The 19,392-nt window shown below is 41.2% G+C and overlaps 1 long non-coding RNA gene across 1 annotated transcript; it reads left to right on the plus strand.

Moving 5' to 3' along the window:
• The first annotated feature begins 1,544 nt into the window (after nt 1–1,544).
• LOC143125702 (uncharacterized) lies at nt 1,545–5,997 on the plus strand. The gene is made up of 4 exons (XR_012987307.1): nt 1,545–2,779; nt 4,415–4,473; nt 5,041–5,130; nt 5,441–5,997. It is a non-coding gene; the product is annotated as an uncharacterized LOC143125702 (long non-coding RNA).
• The last annotated feature ends 13,395 nt before the right edge of the window (nt 5,998–19,392 follow it).

Genomic DNA, 19,392 nt, shown 5'->3' on the forward strand with positions numbered 1-19,392 from the left:
TAAATATAATACCAACAATCAAAGTTCAACCAATCATTGAGTTTAACACAATCTTCAGACAAGGCTACATACCCTTCTGAGACCTGGGGTATGAATTTTAATGCATTTTTTATTTCTCTGTTATTTTGGTTTAATAGGGCCTCAGGAGTATAGAGTCGTTTTTGAGAAAAATGATGTCCTCATATGAGAACATTGGGTCTATTTTGCAATAAAACACAATTAAATCTAGCCTGGGTGCCAGCCGAACTTAGCCCCGCCCACAACATTTGAGGTCGGGAAGTTCGGTCTGGCATTACTCCGTTGTGGAGCAACTATGCTCGAACCAGAGCTGTTCGAACCAATCAAATCGAGCTTTATGATGATGAACATGTGAGCAACAGCGCCTCGTCTATCACGTCATATGAGCACGCTTAGGTTGATTTTGTTTGCAACAAAAATGTTGTGGCTAGGAGACAGACGGCTTCTAAGACCCTATATTGAAAAATGCATATTATTCAATGAGGTTTTATCACTGAAAACGATTATTTCTGAAAACTTTGGCCAAAGTTGAGATGTGGGAAAACTCATGGTTTCATTTTCATCAAGGGAAAACAGCGTGTTGCATTGTGACATGTTGTTCCCTCGTTCGTTTGAAATCTCTAATTGACCTCCTATTCCAGGGATTTGCATCAGCTGTTTATAACATGTTTGTAGCATATCGGTGTTCAATGGAATACCTAGTACCTACATATGTATTTCAAGGGAATTTCATAAATTCAAGTAACAAAAACATAAACAATGAAATTCAACACTAAATTCAACGTGCAAAAACAATGCAAACTGTGTGTCTGTATGGAACCCCTGGGAATAACCTGTTAACACACAAAGACATGTTTGAGTGTTTGGTCCATCTGAGTGAAAGAGCTCTTTTAGATTTATTATGAGAGCCTGGCTGGGGTATTAGAGTAAGGCCATTACAAATAATACCAACAAGCAAAGTTCCATCATTCAATCATTGAGTTTAACACAATCTTCAGACAAGGCTACATACCCTCCTGAGACCAGGGGTATGAATTTTAATGCATTTTTTATTTCTCTATTATTTTTAAGCAAAATTTCACCTCTCAAGTCGTTTTTGAGAAAGATGATGTCCTCATAAGAGGTCAATTTTACCATAAAACACAATTAAATCGCCATTGTGTAACAAAGTGTAATTCTGTTTATTTTATCAGAATGGATCAGAGTTTTTTTAAAAATTGTCCCCCTACCAGCTCCTCTCGAAGGAAAGTCTGTATAAGTCGATAATCGAATTCAATGCAAAATGAGGCAGCCCATTGAAGATTTGATCCAGAAAAAACTTATACTTTGTTGTTTGTGGCAGTTTGGCTAAATATAAGTTAATAACAGACGGTAAAAACTTTGGAATAGTTTGTATAAACTTTGAATAATTTCAAGACAGCAGCCCTATCTGCAGCACCAAAATGTCATGTGAGAAATAGACTTATATGGACTTTCTTTCGAGAGGAGCTGGTAGGGGGACAGTTGGTAAGTCTTCTTAACAGTCTTCTGCACTGTATTCCCCAACAGTGTTGTAAACTCAATAAAATTGCAGAGCTGTACTCAAAGCTGCCATATTGTTCATGCACCACAAAAGTTTTAAGTTCACTCGACTAGTTTCCCAGTTATTGATTATTTTGACAAGATTAACTCTTAGTATATGAGTAGAACTGACCCCCAAACTCATTTTTTTCAAGAGTGGATTGAAATTACGTCTGACGTAATAAAGACGTGCAACTTCATTGGTTAGGTTCATATCAACATGGCAAATAACCTAATAACCTACACAAACCAACATAAACCAATAAAAAAATCGGAAATCCCAATGAATGGTGAATTAACTAGTCTACGATCGATTGTGGCAGTTAGTAGGGGTGTGACTTTCGAAACTGACGTCTCGAATCAGTGTCGAGGCTTCGAAGCACAAGTGTTTCGAAACGTGGTTCAAAACAGCCATATCATGTGACCACTGCTTCGAAACATCGTTCAAAATCCCCATGTTATGTGACCAAAGTTAAGTGAACCTTCGGTACGTTTCACCGGTGTCGGCAGGCGTGCCCGCGCGTTCAATTAACAGTGTAGCTTTCTATTAAGCAATAACCATGATGGTGTAGTGGTTAGTAAGGGTGTTTTTTGCACGGTAGACCAGGCTGCTCAAATGTGGTTCGATCCCCGTTTGATTTGCAAGGTATTGTTTCAGATCGTAGGCCTATCTGTTTATGTTTTCTTACTTCACCATTAACCACAGTTTCAACTAAACTCTCAGAATGGTCAAAAATCGATAGTTTTTATAAGAAGAAAGTGATTTAGAGAACACATAGTGGCAGCAATAAGATTCTCTTTATTGTGACTTCATGTGGTCTCCCATCCAGTAATTGACCAAGAGTATGCTGCTTAGCTTTTCACAAAGACTGAACACAGGTAACACAGCGAGCCACGAACTTTAAAGACTACATCTCCAATACGAAGCATTTGACAGATTTGTTTTACCCTAAACAGCTCTGAGGTGTCGGAATTGTTTCAAAGCTTCGGAACAATTCGGCACAACTGCTTGGAACGTTTCAGTGTTTCATAAAGCCTCGCTTTGCCCATCCCTAGCAGTTAGTAAATTGATACACTTTGACATCGTAGGCCTAAGACTAATTGTTTGCAAGGACTGCTGCGCACCCGGATGTAGGCAGGCAAGCTGCAAGCAATCAGTGAGATGATCCATCAATCATCATCAGACTGCTACTACACAAAGGTAAGAACGCGCCTAAATGGAGGTGTACTTTGTTTATTTATTTGTGTAGGCCTACCGTCTTCCAGCGGGCAGACCTCAGCTAAAGTGTAGGCTATGTAAGAGAGACCTTTTGCGGGCTAGCTGCATGTTTTATAGCGAGTTAACTAAAGTTTGTTGTCTGAGCTGTCAGCCAGCCAACCAGCCTGTTGTTGCACTACTTTAGTGGAAACTGGACAGACAAACAGTATGGTTTAGCATTACCAAAGATCCTTTTATCAACCGTTTCTGGTGTGGCCTACTTTGGCCGCGCAGGTTAGACACCAAAGCAACGTTTCATAAGTTGGAAATAAAACACATGACACGCACAAACAGGCAGCGCACTTTTAAACATTTTATTAGTAGCCCACCATAAGGTGCCATAAGCTATATGGTTTGCATTAGCTGCTAGATGTAATGCAAAGTAACACTGCAGGGTAATTCTTCAACTATGATACTTTTCTTGTCCTTGGAAGAAATAAGAAAAACTAAAACATATTTAGGCTACTTTTGTTTTTGGTGGTGGAAATGACATGGTGACGTGGTGGAAATGGCATTGCCCTAAAAACACAGTTTATTTGCTTCGTAGTAGGCCTACTACTAAAGAATCTAGTAGAAAAAAACATCATAATTACATAACATATGGCAGGGACGCATTTTTTTGTTTTAAATCTTAATGCTTTTAAATCTTAAATTTGTCTATGTATGTCATGTCATCTCCACCACACTTTGTCATTTCCAATCACAACACATATTTTAAGTTAAACATGTAAAAATAATACAACATACAACATTTCTGGAAAATTAATAAATTGAATATTTTGGCTGATATGTGTAATATTTAATAAAATACATTTGGAACAGTAGATGTTATTTTTGCTTGAAAACACACGTTTTGTTGTGTTTTGGAAACATGTGATTGGGCAGTCGTGGCCTACTGGTTAGGGCTTCGGACTTGTAACCGGAGGGTTGCTGGTTCGAACCCCGACCGGTAGGAACGGCTGAAGTGCCCTTGAGCAAGGCACCTAACCCCTCACTGCTCCCCGAGCGTGGCTGTAGCAGGCAGCTCACTGCATTGGGATTAGTGTGTGCTTCACCTCAGTGTGTGTTCACTGTGTACTGAGTGTGTTTCACTAATTCACGGATTGGGATAAATGCAAAGACCAAATTTCCCTCACGGGATCAAAAGAGTATATATACTTACTTATACTGGAAATGACAGTTAGACTTTTGGAATAAAATGTCAAAAATATATATTATTCAAGTGAAATCTTTACAGCCACTATTAGGGCAAGTTTCTAGAAAGAGTAGATAATTAAACCATGCAAAAAGATTTTTACTGAAAGATGTTACATTTTCTGAAAATTACCAGGTCAAAGAGAGCCATAGTTGAAGAATAACCCTGCAATAGCATATGTCTTATATTAACGTCAATTCCAGTTTTGTTAACACGGATAGGAAGCCAAGTTGTAGCTCCGAACTTACTGACAATAGCCTAAGCATGATCAATGGCAACATCCGACTCTGATAGGCCTGCCTATACAGAAGAAGAAGAGACTGTCTGACTGACTTTTGTTCAAAAAAGTGAAACAATACTGTTCATAATATTTTTCCCCTCAGGACCAGATGGCTGTGTGACATGTTTTCAGTTCTGTGCAAGGAACCACCATCACACCATGGTAAGTGATAACTTATTTGTCCTCCATTTACTAGTGTCACAATGTAGCCAATGTGTAGCCTATATTATTATAAGTTATAGGGATATTTTGTAAGCATTTATTTATGAGAATGAGAATAGCCTAGCCTAATGTTATCCCTTTGCATCTCTCCACAGGGATACACAAAGGCTAGGGTTGAGTGATGTTTTTGTATCAAAGAAGGGATGACACCTTAGACTTATTTTATGTGGCATTTTCAAAATGTGTTGGCTATGCAGGTCATGTGACGCCTCTTCCGAGACACAGGCTCAGTTACTTAGTTAAATCACAGTCAGTTTTCAAGGGTCAGCCCATTACCATGCATACACCACTCATGCATTTGCACATTCCAGTCTATTAATGCACTGAACATTCATCTCTCACGATTTCATAGAAAGACAGAGCAGGAGGTTGCATATCAGGAGCGTGAAGGAGTTAATCTTGTATTTACATGTCACCTGTACTATAGTCTTATTTAATATATGCATAGGATTAATATTCTGCTGATTTGTGTCTTCCACTTTGGCCAAAATCCCTCTGTCTTTCTAGGAAGACGTCAATGTCAACAGCAGAAGGAAAATTACTCTGCAGGCCCTTCCCATCTTCCTGTGGGAAGATGGATTTTTTAAGACCTGGAATGTAAGTTTTTGATTAAATAGTGTGTCCTTTTTCACTCTCTTCTTTTTTTACTTTGTCTTCTCTATATATCTCTATTTCTATTCAGCCCTCTCTGATACTACCTTGCAGCCAAAAGACAACAACCACAACCATCTTCCTAGCCACCAGAATAGCAATTAAATCATACTACAGTAATTCACCAAGAATGTCATATTTGGGAATTTTTTACATTAACTTTTCATTCACTGGTATTTCATATTATATTAAATACACACGTAGTGTTTTTCATTGACTACTCTACTCATTAACTAATTACTGTCATGTTCTTCAGGCAGAAGAAATTGACCTGCCAGACTTCTCAGCTATTCTCACTGTCTCGGGTGATACAGACTCCCTTGTGAAGTTTGGTCCTGCTATCCATTCTATAGTTCTTGACGGAGATATTGTTGTGTGTGATATAGCAGAGTTGACAGAGACATAATTTGGCTATTTGGCTTAATTTATGCACTTCATCTCGATTATCCAAAGCAATTGTCCTACACATTTAATTTCATTCAAAAAAATATAATGGGTTTGGAAGACCTGAAGCGGTTACCTCCTAGACTGCTGCTTAGCCTTAAAAATAAATTGCTGATGATGGATGAGTAAGCATTCTGTTTTCCAAATGTCATGGTTGATATTGCCAGCATGTTAATACTCAAGCAAGCAATGGAGCTTTTTCGCTTTTATTTATGTTGGCCTATTATTTTGTTATTTGAGTATTATTACCTTTGTTGAAGTGGTAAAAGTTTGTTATTTCTTTGATGTTCTGTATTAACCGCATTGCTGGGGATGTTGTTCTGTTAGAATTCTAATGGAATTCTTAAATAAATGGAATCTGCATTGAAATTGTCTTTTGAGTAGTTTTTTATTTGAATCATACAAATAAAATATTTTTGATTTTGAGGTAAATAGTAAACCTAAACAGTCAAAAAATGTGTTTCAATAGAGTGAAGTCGACTTAAAAATATAAGAGACTGAAGTGACAATGTTTAGGTTTGAGAAACTGAATGAGTCATGGTGATAACATGAATATATTATTAGGAGTGATAACTTAAAAAAATCAACTCCATTTCCAGTGTCAATTTTGTTAGTTTTAACAATGGTTTCAAAATTATCAGGTTCATTGAACTTATCAACAATTTAAGTAGCGATTACTTAAAATGTTTGTTTGTCAAATTATTATGTTTCAGTTCATCAACTTCCTAAAAAAATGAGTGTGAATAACTTCTAGTTTAGAGTAGTAATTACTTAAAATGTTTGTTTGTTGAAATTATTTGTTTTAATGTTGTTCATTTTCTCAAAGATTTGGAGTCTTAAGAGCTTGTCTGACTAATGTAACAATAACTTAAAATATCTATTTCTCACATTATTCTTTTTAATTTTATCCTTGTCCTTAAAGATTTTGAGCATTAAAAAAAGTCTCATTTTAAGTAGAAATTACTTAAAATATTTTTTAACATAGCTAAATATTTTGAGGTAATCAGTTTCATCAAATATTTTGAGTTCATTGAACCTGTTGGGGTTTACAGTGTGTAATAATCTCCGGGTTTGCTAACTACGTTGTTGGTGCTTCGTTTTACTGTATGTATAGGGACCCTGAGCAAGCTACTGACGAGGTTTGGTGGTGTTTTGAACAATATTACTGCTTAAGCCCACTGTTATTCTTACTGCGGGGTAAGCTCAATGAAAAACCACTGTCTCCACGGCTTATTAAGTATAAGTATATATACTCTTTTGATCCCGTGAGGGAAATTTGGTCTCTGCATTTATCCCAATCCGTGAATTAGTGAAACACACTCAGCACACAGTGAACACACAGTGAGGTGAAGCGCAGTGAACAGCGGCGCTCGGGAACAATGAGGGCTTAGGTGCCTTGCTCAAGGGCACTTCAGCCGTGCCTAATGGTCGGGGTTCGAACCGTCAACCCTCCGGTTACAAGTCCGAAGCGCTAACCAGTAGGCCACGGCTGCCCTGTGTAACGTTTTCAGTTGTTTGTTAACAAAATCAACATTTACCATTCATAAATGTGGCCTCATTCATGTTTAATTACCACCACCACCAATTCGAAGCATACCTATTGGCTTAGAAATCTACATAGCACAGGGGCGACTAGCCGTGTACGTGTGCCATGTTAAAATACCGGTGGCCAGCAAGGAACATAATATGCGAATACAGCTCAGTCTTTGGCGTCTGGATGCATAGAAAAACATAAGCTTGGATTCATCTGCAGAATTTCCCTACATTCAGCAATGTAAGTTACGAGCCCATTTTCTATAAGTCATATCTTCCTAACAGTCTGACACTGTATTTTCCAACTAAATAAATAAAGAGAAATAACTTTGTTCGTGATCTGTCACCAGCTCACTTGATCTCTAGTTTCTAGACCCAGAGACAGTGACAACCTAACCTAACATAGTTATGCTAGGACTAATAGACCACAAAGTTGCTGAACGGGTTATTTCAGTTTAGTTTGCAACAATATAGGTTAACCAAAGTCTTTAGCTGCAGCAGCCTACTAGCCGTTCCCATTCACTTTCCGTTTACTGTGCTAACGATAGCTAGCTAGCTCGGTCCGAAAGAGTTGCATTGGCATCGCACACAAGCAATGGCAATAAAACAGTACACAAAATGTTATGAATATGTTGTTATTGCTTATTCAAGCGTAACTCTCCCCAAAATGCATCCTAGGGTTTTTTTGTTAATATACAGAGTCAAACTTTCGTGAATGGGAGTCATAGCCTCCTGACTACCAGCAGTTCAATTTTGTCCTCTCTAGAGGACCTTTATAAACCAGAATATCTCCCACACCATACATTCTATTGAGCTAATTCCTTTTGTTCTCTAAAGAGGACATTTAGGGCTTTTAAATGGTATCACATGTATGGGGGTGGGGTTTTGGGAACTTCCTCTTCCTCTTCAAAGAAAATGGTGGCCATCACCAAAAGGACATTTTATGGAAAGAAGAAAAGTAAGTGCTTAATCAAGTTAGTTGAGCATTTAACATTTAAAATGTTGTTGTTGTTTTTTCTATGAATCTCTTAAAAACACTTAAAATAATTTTCTGAAGTAATGTAACAATGTTTTACCATCATAGGAGAGTGTTAAACAATTGTCCTCCGCAGTGGACATTTGTAGTTACTACCTCCATTTTTTTCTCTTTTTTACTTATTTTTGATTCAGTTTTATGTGTACGGTGTTATGAAGTCCACTGTAATGGACACTTTATATTTCTTAAATAAAAAAAAAATTTTCAAAAAAAAAGTTTTCAGTATGCTCATTGTCTTCCAAACTATTGGGGAAGTTAAGAAAAAAAAGAATTTGGAGATATTTTTTTTCTTGGGAGTCAGGAGGATAGGGGCACTATTTCGATGCGTCAAAATCGCTATTTTAAAACACTAAGGCTACGTTTATACGGTGACGATGAAAAGAGAAGACTTGAAAATAAAAACTTTTGCTTGGATTTTTGCTCCCTCTGTTCTCTTGGCCTGATCCACTTTACATTTTTGGGTAACCGCTCGATCCAATCCTTCACAACTGAAATCCTTCACAAGAGAAAGCGCCACTTTCAAGCTTGTCCGTGTTGTCATTTTTGGGTCAATCGGAGTTTTGAATGGGAACTATTTTTTGATACATGATTGCGTCAAAATTGCTATTTTTAAAACACTAAGAAGGCTCGACACAACACGAAACTTTGATCGAAGTATCATCAGTGTCTCTACACATGAACTCGAGCATTGAGAACATTAAAAGAAAGGTTTTGAACAACTCACTTGGGTTTTCTGCTCGCTGCCATCATGCCAGTCAAGGAGTGAGTTGTCCAAAACCTTTCTTTTTAGTAAACTATGTGTATATTAACAATGTTCTCAATGCTCAAGTTCATGTGTAGAAACACTGATGATACTTCGATCAAAGTTTCATGTTGTGTCGAGCCTTTTAAGTGTTTTAAAAATAGCGATTTTGACGCATCAAAATAGTAGGCTAGTGCCCCTACGACTCCCATTCACGAAAGTTTGACTCGGGTATTCACAAAAACACCCTAGGATGCATTTTGGCGAGAGTTACGCTTGAATAAGCAATAACAACATATTCATAACATTTTGTGAACTATTTTATTGCCATTGCTTGTGTGTGATGCCAATGAAACTCTTTCGGACTGAGCTAGCTAGCTATCGTTAGCACAGTAAATGGAAAGTGAATGGGAACGGCTAGTAGGCTACTGCAGCTAAGGACTTTGGTTAAACTATATTGTTGCAAACTAAACTGAAATAACACGTTCAGCAACTTTGTGGTCTATTAGTCCTAGCAAAACTATGTTAGGTTAGGTTGTCAACTGTCTCTCCCAGATAGCAATTTCCTTTGGGCCGGATCCGCATGAAAGCCTTTAGATCCGACTGTCGGTCTGTTCCTGATACAGGTTTCAGCTCTGCTAGCAATGCTGTTTTATCACCGGTTTACAGATTTGTCCCAGGTCCAATTTCCGCAACTCAACTGGAAGTCAGGAGATGCGTTTAAAATACAAAACACTGATTTGGCCCAAACCTGTGATACGGATATGAGCCGAAGGACCATTTTTTCACAGCAGACCCAGGTGGTAATGATATTAATGAGTGTGCTGATTCTGCTAAATTGACTGTCCTTTCCCTACTTCATTGTCAACTAACTGCTAAAGAAAAAAAAAAAGGTATTTTGGAATGGCACAAATTTAGAAACCATGGGGGTGCACTATGTTCCCATGACCATTTCATTTCTACAGTAAGGCTGGAAAAGAAGATATAGTTGCCGGGGCTACAATGGGTTAGCAGCTCATTGTGGCAGTAGCCCAGGCTTCACTAAGCTATGGGCTGCACCCTACTAAGCTACAGTACGACATAATGAAAAAATACCCCTAGAGTCAGCGAGAGCAGGGGCGGAAGATGACTCACTTGTGATAGACATGGTTACTGACCCTGGAACGAATTTGATTACGAGTAAGGAAAACATGTTTGTGGAAGCCACTAGTTCAGAGAAAACTGAGAAAAAGCTGCAGATGTGTGTGTGTGGTTGGCAGAAGGTTACAAGTCTAAAGGGCCTGAAAATTCATCAAGGGAAAAAGAAGTGCTTGGTAGAGGGAACACAGGGTCCCCGCATTGATAGCTATTTCTTAAGAAGTGCATCAAGTCAGTCGGTTGAAGTTCAGCGACAGGAAGAAACCCACAGTTCGCAGGACATCAGTACCCCTGTTGTTGAGGAAAGTTCTAGCACTGAGGCAGAAAGAGAGGCCAGTCAGCCAAGGAGGGAGAAGATTAATGGTCATAGGCCTGGGGTTAGATGGCCAGGCGCAGCAGAATGTAGAATGTGGGAAGATGTTAATAGTGATTTGGTCAGTATCCTGGGTCAGCTCAAGGGGACGGCTGAAAGCAAATTAGAGAAAATGGGAGACATTATTTATAGCTATGGTAAGGAAAGATTTGGGACTATTGAGATAAGGACAAAACGGCAACATGAGGTAGTAAAATCTAGGCGCCAGCAGGAGATAGATAAGTTTATCAAGGAGAGGAGGCAGCTTAAGAAGCAGTGGAGAAAAGCTACAGATGATGAGAAGGAAGGTATTGACTGTCTACAGGCAGATGTGAGGAAGCGGTTGGCAGTGCTAAGAAGAGCTGAAAATATTAGGAAAAATAGGAAGAAGAAATCACGAGCTCGACTAGCATTCTATAAAGACCCATTTAAGTTTGTTAAGTCTTTATTCAAAATGCAGAAGAGTGGTAGTCTTTTGGAACCTAAGCAGAAGCTTGAGGAGTATTTAGAGGGAGTGCACAAAGATATGGAGTGGTTCAGAGAGATGGTACTTCCTGCTGATATCCCACCTATTGGTGAATTAAGTAGCCAATGCGACGATAGTCCACCAAGGTGGAAAGAGGTGCAAGAAGTAATAAAACGTGCAAGGGCCTCTTCAGCCCCGGGACCTAATGGAGTGCCCTACCGGTTGTATAAGAGTGCACCAGATGTTTTAAGATTTCTATGGCAATTAATGAAGATAGTTTGGAAAAAGCAGAGTATTCCCGAGGCTTGGCGGAGGGCTGGGGGAATATTTATTCCCAAAGAAAAGGACGCAGTGGAGATTAATTAATTTAGGCCAATTAGTCTACTGAATGTTGAAGGGAAGGTTTTCTTCAGTGTGGTGGCACGGAGACTGACAAATTACTTTGAAAGGAATAAACTAATTGATACCACGGTGCAAAAAGCTGGAATTCCTGGCTTCTCCGGGTGCTTAGAGCATACCAGCATGATTTGGCACCAAATTCAATTAGCAAAGCGTGAGAAGAGAGACCTGCACGTTGTGTTCTTGGATTTGGCTAATGCTTTTGGGTCTGTGCCGCATAGTCTGTTGTGGGAGGCCTTTGATTATTTTAGAATCCCAGGTAGCATTAAAAGCCTAGTAAAAGCATACTTTCTGGATATTCAATTATGTTTTACTACAGCTGATTACACCACAGGGTGGCAACAACTTGAGATAGGAATCATGGCCGGATGTACCATCTCCCCACTTGCTTTTACAATGGCAATGGAGGTCATCATTAGGGCCTCAAAATGGGTAGTGGGTGGGGAGAAGTTGCAGGGAGGGCCACGCCTCCCCCCGATTAGGGCTTTCATGGACGACATGACAACCTTGACGTCAACCGTTCCATGCACCAACAGGTTGCTGGATAAGTTAAATAGTAATCTGCAATGGGCCAGAATGAAGGTGAAGCCAAGTAAGTCTAGGAGTCTCTCAATTGTTAAAGGGAAGGTAATAGATAAGAAGTTTGCTATAAATAAGGAGGTGATTCCCACAGTTCTGGAGAAACCAGTAAAGAGTCTGGGAAGGTGGTATGATGCAAGCCTTAGTGAAGACTTGAGACAGGTCACTAGGCAAGGTATTCAAAAAATTGACAAGTCAGGGCTGCCAGGTAAGCTCAAGCTGTGGTGTTTGCAGTTTGGTTTGTTGCCTCGGCTAATGTGGCCATTGACAGTTTATGAAGTTCCTCTGTCAAAGGTAGAGAGGTTGGAAAAAATGATCAACTCCTTTGTCAGAAAATGGCTCGGAGTCCCACGCTGCTTAAGCAGTATAGCCTTGTATGGGAAGGGTATTGTAGAGTTGCCAATATCTAGTCTGACGGAGGAATTTAAGTGTGCTAAGGCTAGATTGGAAATGACTCTTACTCAGTCCAAGGACCCAGTGGTGAGGAAAGTTGCACCCACAGTTAATGCAGGGAGGAAGTGGAACCCAGAACAGGCAGTTAAGCAAGCTCAATCAGCATTGAAGCATAGGGATATAATGGGCCATGTGAAGCACGGGCGGGGGGGTCTAGGGGTGGGTGTAAGTAAACCCTTGTGGAGTAAGGCTTCTGCAGGAGAAAAGAGGAAAATGGTAGTGGAGGAAATGCATAGACAGGAGGAGGCTGTAAGATGTACTAAGGCAGTGTCGCAGGCAAAACAAGGGCAGTGGGTGAACTGGGAAGGGGTGGAAAAAAGACAGATTAAATGGAAAGATCTATGGGGCATGGAAGCTGGTAAGATCAGATTTATGTTAGGTGCTACATATGATGTGCTCCCATCTCCCAAGAATTTAAGTCAATGGTTTGGTGAGGATGATAAATGCATACTTTGCTCGTGTGTGGGCAGTCTCCACCATATCCTATCAGGGTGCAAGGTAAGTCTCAACCAGGGGCGGTATACGTGGCGTCATAACCAGGTATTGAAATGTGTGGCAGCGGCAATAGAGGATAAAAGGAGAGAAGTCAATTCATTAGCAGCTAGTAAAGGGGTAAGGCAAATTAACTTTGTACGTCAGGGGGATAAACCTTGTTCCGCAAAGGCCAGGTGTAAAACCGGCCAGTTGAAAAATGGGGCGGGCTGGGAAATGAAGGTTGATCTTGGCCAGCAGATGGCGGTACCTCCACATATAGTGAGTACTAAGCTACGACCCGGCGTAATTCTATGGTCGGATTCAGAGAAGATAGTTTACTTCATTGAACTCACTGTTCCTTGGGAAGACAGAGTGGAAGTGGCCAATGAGCTGAAGAGAGCTAAATACACTGAAATAGCAGAGGAGGCAGCTAAGCGAGGTTGGAGTGCACGATTAAGGCCTATTGAAATCGGTGCACGTGGGTTTGTGGCCAGATCTGCTATTGGCTTGCTGTCTGAATTGGGCATTTGTGGTCGAAGTCTAAGGCAGGTGGTTAGTAACATGTCTTTAGCAGCAGAACGGGCAAGCGAATGGTTGTGGGTAAGTAGAAGTTACCCTTCCTGGGGCGCAAGCTAAGGTAAGCTAACTGGCTCATTTGTTTCGTGTTTGTGATGGACTGTGCCTAGGTTGATGGTACTTGGCTAAGGTTTTTTATGGTTTATGGTTCAGTCCGCATCAACGGGACGGACCAACCTAGCCAACTTAGACCATGCCTAGGTTGGTTATTCACTTAACTATCAAAAAGAATTTCAAGTTTTTGCCTGATATTGCACTGTGCCTATTTAGAAGGGCATTGTTCCCACCTCTTCTGGGGCCTACCATCACATGTGGGACCTCTATAGAAAGCTGAGAACCTCTAGCTTTCGTAGGAAACAGTCAAAATAAATGTGTGATGTACTCACTAAGAGTTACAGAGGCTAGAATATAGTTTTTTCTTTCTGCCGGATTACAAGAATCTCTGAACTGACCACATTTCAGCCCTCTAGGTCTCTTGATATCCCTTAGAAACACAACTGAGCCCTAGCACCAGGTCTTGTGAAGTTGTGTGCAAAAGTAGATCAATATAGAATGAAAATATGAGTGCTTTAGACTATTATTTGCCAAGGTATGGCCATGCGTTTTGTAAAATGCCTATGGATACTCCCCATAGGACTTTTTGTTATCAAAAATGCATACTGACAATCAAATGCTTACTGCACATGAACCCCTTTGTGTAGAAGCATAATCCTGGTCTCAAATGAAAGGTAACACTTTGAGGTTTCATGCTTGTATTTGGATTATACTTCAGGGGTTCTGATATGGAATGACTACACTAAATATGTAATGATTACAAAAATGTCTCTATTTTTGCATTTACTTTGTTGGTTCAATGAGTGTGTATAAGATAGACTATACATCTGTACAACTAATATTGGATAACACAACATGAAGATTCAATTTCTATGGATTCTTGTGAATATTTCAGTACCCAATATGTTGCATCTACTTATTGTGCTGCAGCTACACTGCAGCCAGAAGTCAGGGTAGCACCAAAAGCGGAAGGTGGGAAGGGGGCATTTTGGATCAAATTTAATTGAGACATAAAAAGATTAATCTGAGAATATAAACCACTATACAGATTGTACATGAAAAAAGTTGTTATGTTTGGATTCCCAAGAGTCAAAGCTTTGAAATGGTGTATAACATTACTATGCTACATAGCAATATGGTGCATACAATTGATTTAGAATGTTGGGGGGAGGGGGGTAACCGTCCCGCCGGCGGGACACTGAAAGTTATGTAGGGTATTTGGATGTTTGTTGTGGTAATATGGTGGCAGCATGGGGCGTAAGCTAACTGGCTAATTTGTTTTGTGTTTGTGATGGGCTGTGCCTAGGTTGATGGTTGGTTGGCCAGGGTTTTTATGGTTATGGTTCAGTCCACATCAACGGGACGGACCAACCTAGCCAACCTTGACCATGCCTGGGCTGGTTAAGAGTATTTTGGGTATTGGATAACCCCAATGACATGCCGCATACTATATACTGCTGTTGGATGGGCCATGTGTATTGTGTTTGTGACCATTTGTTGGCGGCTTTGTGGGTAGTGTGCTTTTTAAAGTTAAACTTCAGCAGGGGCTTCTGAATGTGTTTTTACCTTGGATTTTGGCACAAGGGATTTTAACATCTAATCCTGTGTATTAATGTAATATGTTTGTTTCATTATTTTTATTATTACCTAGCAGTGGTAAAAGTAGTCAATTGTTGTTTGTGTCAGATCTAACAGTGCTATGAGACAACCCCATATTCTTGCCACGCATGCAGAAGTCCAAGCAGTAACGTTAATCAAGGATCTGGAAGTGGTTTGCTCACTATCAATCTTTTGACATGATTTGCCAGCCTGAACTAGGACAGCCCAACTTTTAAAAATAGGCTATCTGCTTTTTATCTCTGTTGGTTTATTCAGAGACAACAACAAACAAACGAGCGATTGATAACTTTACTGTAAGGTTATACTATTATTTTCCAGCAATATGGGCTACTAGCTTAGCTTAAAGGAACACGCCACCCAATGTCAGTAGTAATATATGTTCTTACCTTAACTTTCACGAGTTGAGTCATACCTCAGAGGGAGAGGCTGAGGGTCGATCCAGCATGGATTCTAAACTCTGTGGTGGATAGGATCTACAATTAGGTGTTAACAATACTACTACGCTAGGTCGAAGTACTCCCAAGTGCTATTGCGCCACACATTGTAGTTCTCCGGTTTATTCGCTTGGAAAATCGCCACGTTTCACGTTGCGTGGCCATAGCATTTCTATCAACTACTCGTGCAACTGTATTTAAGTCGGTAAAACGTGGATGTTTTTGATTACTTCTACGCTTAGTTGCCGTCAAAGCCCGCTAGCATAGCAACATGCTAACACAGTCCAGCCGCGCACCAGAGCGTTTGAGTGCACGTAAGGACACGGGAGAGGTATGACTCAACTCGTGAAAGTTAAGGTAAGAACATATATTACTACTGACATTGGGTGGCGTGTTCCTTTAAGCAAAACAGCCATCACAATAACTATTTTGGAAAAAACTGTGATAACGCTAACAGGATCACTGATGGTAAAAAAACGAGTGTAATTGTGACTTAACCTATTTTCAAAAAGGAATAAATGGCTAATGTTTATTTTGTGTTGTTTCAGATTGACCATGGAGATGACTGAGGAAGACAGCCTAAATATCGATGGGAACAGTGGAATTAACACGACTTAAACTTTGTCTGGGATTGCACTTCTACAGGTTGTTGAATAAAAAAATAATAAGACACTTATGTGTAAAGTTTTTTTACCCCCCTCTTGTGTTTGGAGTCTAGCTTATGTTTATCAGTTGAGCTGTTGGGAAAACGTTACGAACTTTAGCCTGGGTGAACTTATAATGAACCTGTTAGCAAATGTGTAGCAAACAGATTTTTCAGGATAATTAATTACCAATCACATTTTACATGTCAAATAAAGCCGGCTGATGTCTGATAAACGGGTCCGTACCACACACAATAAGCGGACCCGTATTGCATATGATAAGCAGATCTGGAACACGTCAGTAACACAGACTACCATACAGAACTGGGCCAGTCTTAGCTCTTATTGGTACCAGATCCGTCAAACGGATCCAGACCAATTTTGGACCGATGTGCGTTTGGACGCCGGATCAGGTCCATTATGCACGTTGTGGTAGGTGTGGCCCAGTTCCGTCCCAGTGTATGTTTGCTATCTGGGTCTGGGTATAGAAACTAGAGATCAAGTAAGCTGGTGACAGATCACGAACAAAGTTATTTCTCTTTATTTATTTCGTTGGAAAATACAATGTCAATGTCGGACTGTTAGGAAGATGACTTGTAGAAAATGGGCTCGTAATTTACATTGCTGAATGTTGTGAAATTCTGCAGATGAATCCAAGCTAATGTTTTTCTATGCATGCAGACGCCAAAGACTGAGCTGTATTTCGCATATTATGTCCCTTGCTGGCCACCGGTATTTTAACATGGCGCACGTACACGGCTAGTCGACACGGCTCTATGTAAATGTAAATGAGGATTTCTAAGCCAATAGGTATGCTTCGAGTTGTTGGTGGTGGTAATTAAACATGAATGGGGCCACATTTATGTATGGGAAATGTTGTTAACAAACAACTGAAAACGTTACACAGGGGACCTTTAATGCAGAAAAAGACGCTGGGGTCAATTCTTGCCGGTGTTACACTTTATAATGAGAGCACGAAGTAGTAAAATGAGAGCGCAATTTAGCAAATGACCCATAATTTTGTAAAATAAACACACTGTTTAATAAAACAAGCACACCATTTACACAAACAATTATTTTACAATACCTCCGGAGTTCTGCATTAGAACATGTAATTCCAAAAAAATTATTAAACAGTTCAGTTGACAAGACTGTATGAAAACAACAGTGCAAAATGCAAAGAACAATGCAAACTGTTTGTGTGCATGAAAACTGCTAAACATTTAGTACTAGCACCTTAGGTCTATTGTGTAGACGCAAATAAATAAATAAATAAAGTAAAAAAAATACAGTAATGGCAAATGGAGAGGTCTTCTTGGACACAGTGCTGTGGGACCATGTTTAGCTCCTCATTATACAGATAGGCTCATATCATGGCCAGGCGGTGTGACTGGGGCCAGGCCGCCAGACCATATCAGCTCTCCTACCACATGAACTGTGTGGGAGTGTGTGTGTGTGCATGTGACTGTGTGTGTATGTGTGTGTGACTGTGTGTGTGTGTGTGTGTGTATGTGTGACTGTTACTGTGTGTGTGTGCACTGTTTAATCTGAATAGACTGTGGATCATGGACCCATGTGTCCCTTGGTGAAGCAGCACGAGCCAACACTACAGTATCGTGACTGACATCCTGAATGCTTAACACCGGCCGTAAACCGATACTCCTCCCGAGGCCCCGGGACCTCACGGGACTGGTCACTCTGACCAGTCGCTCAATGCCGCACCGCTGCCAAGGTCATGTGTGCCTGATCCAATCGGTGTCTCTCGCCTGTATGTAAAGCAATTAAGCATGGAGTATTCATGACCGTCGTGCATTTTTCATAGGCCTGTCACCATTCATCTCGCTCCATCCGTGCTCCATATTTGACGTCATTCCAACCCTGGAAACCCAAGCCATCAATTGAGGTGAAGGTTGGAGTCACCTGATCTTCTTCACGGGAAATGAGGGTAGATATGCTACCGACAATCCTGAAGCCGTCGTGGGACTAAAAATAAAGCAGGGAGAAATCCCTTTCTCTAGTGTCCTTGTTTTTTTCCCCTCTCATCTGTTTGCGGGCACAATCCCCCCAGATCACTTGAGTGGGAAGATTAGAGGGGGAATCCCATTTCTCCATTCCAGGACAGATTACAGCGGCGGCAAAGCCCTCCTGACTTAAGCCTTATTTTTACCCAACTTTCATATGCACCCCCTAGAGCAAGGAGCCCAGGCATTCAAAAAAAGACAGCCACCTTCCTTTGAGACGGGAGCAGGCTCTTGGCTCTCTGGTCCACTGGCTGTGGCCAGCAGTCCAAGCTTCTTAGCAACTGGCCCTTTGAGGTGCTGCGGAAACTATTTGTGAATGAGGAGCGAGCTGTGGGACAGGCCTGCGGCCGGTTGGTTGGGCTTTTTGTTTCCCTCCGCCATGAAAGCCGCTTTTGTGTGTGTGTGTATGTGTGTCCCTCTCTCTCCTGGTGCAATGCGAGCGCTCCTGTTTGGGATGGCAGGCACAGGAGTGGTGGCAGATGCCCGCTGGGTTTAGGTCGCACCAGCGCCGACATGCGATAGGCCTGCTGAGGGAGCAATTGTTGCATAAAGACTGGTGTGTGTGTGTGTGTGTGTGTGTGTTGGGGTGGTTGGGGCTGGTGTGTGTGTGTTGGAGGTGGCTGGGGCTGGTGTGTGGTGTGTGTGTGTGTGTTGGGAGTGGTTGGGGCTGGTGTGTGGTGTGTGTGTGTGTGTGTGTGTGTTGGGAGTGGTTGGGGCTGGTGTGTGTGGGGGCCGGGGATGGAGTGACTCAAAGCATTCTAGAGCAATCCCCCCCCACCCCCCAAAAAGAAAAAACAGAAATCAGGGCTAATGCTAGGCCATTAATCAGAGCAGTGTCAGCCTAACTGAATTAGAGCTGAGAAGGGAACACAGCAGAGGAGAGAGTCTGGAGACAACACTCCAGCTCCAGTTGATTCAGGAGGTAGTCGCTGTGGGGTTGGGGGGCCTAGTGAGCCATCAGCTGAGCGATCGCAGCCTGGCGAAGGCCGACTCGGGGCCAGATTTGGCCCTCAGCTGAGCCGCGTCTGTGCCAAACCCTGGAGATGCTCCTTGTTCTGAGTCATGATCCTGTCTGAACGAATGATTCTGTCTGTGTGTCAGCACTGGCTCTCTCATGAATGAGAGACACAAAGCTCAAAAAAACTGCCCTGAAGGGCACAAAGCAGCCCTTTGTGTGTCCTCCAGAGGAAACTCGGGGGGGGAACTGACCTAGGCTGAATAGTGGACTAGTGAAATATCCCCGT

This window comes from Alosa pseudoharengus, unplaced genomic scaffold, assembly GCF_046254945.1.
Source record: "Alosa pseudoharengus isolate Yale_2024_CS ecotype anadromous, Long Island Sound unplaced genomic scaffold, YU_APseudo_1.1 YU_APseudo_1.1_scf_16, whole genome shotgun sequence".
NCBI lineage: Eukaryota > Metazoa > Chordata > Actinopteri > Clupeiformes > Clupeidae > Alosa > Alosa pseudoharengus.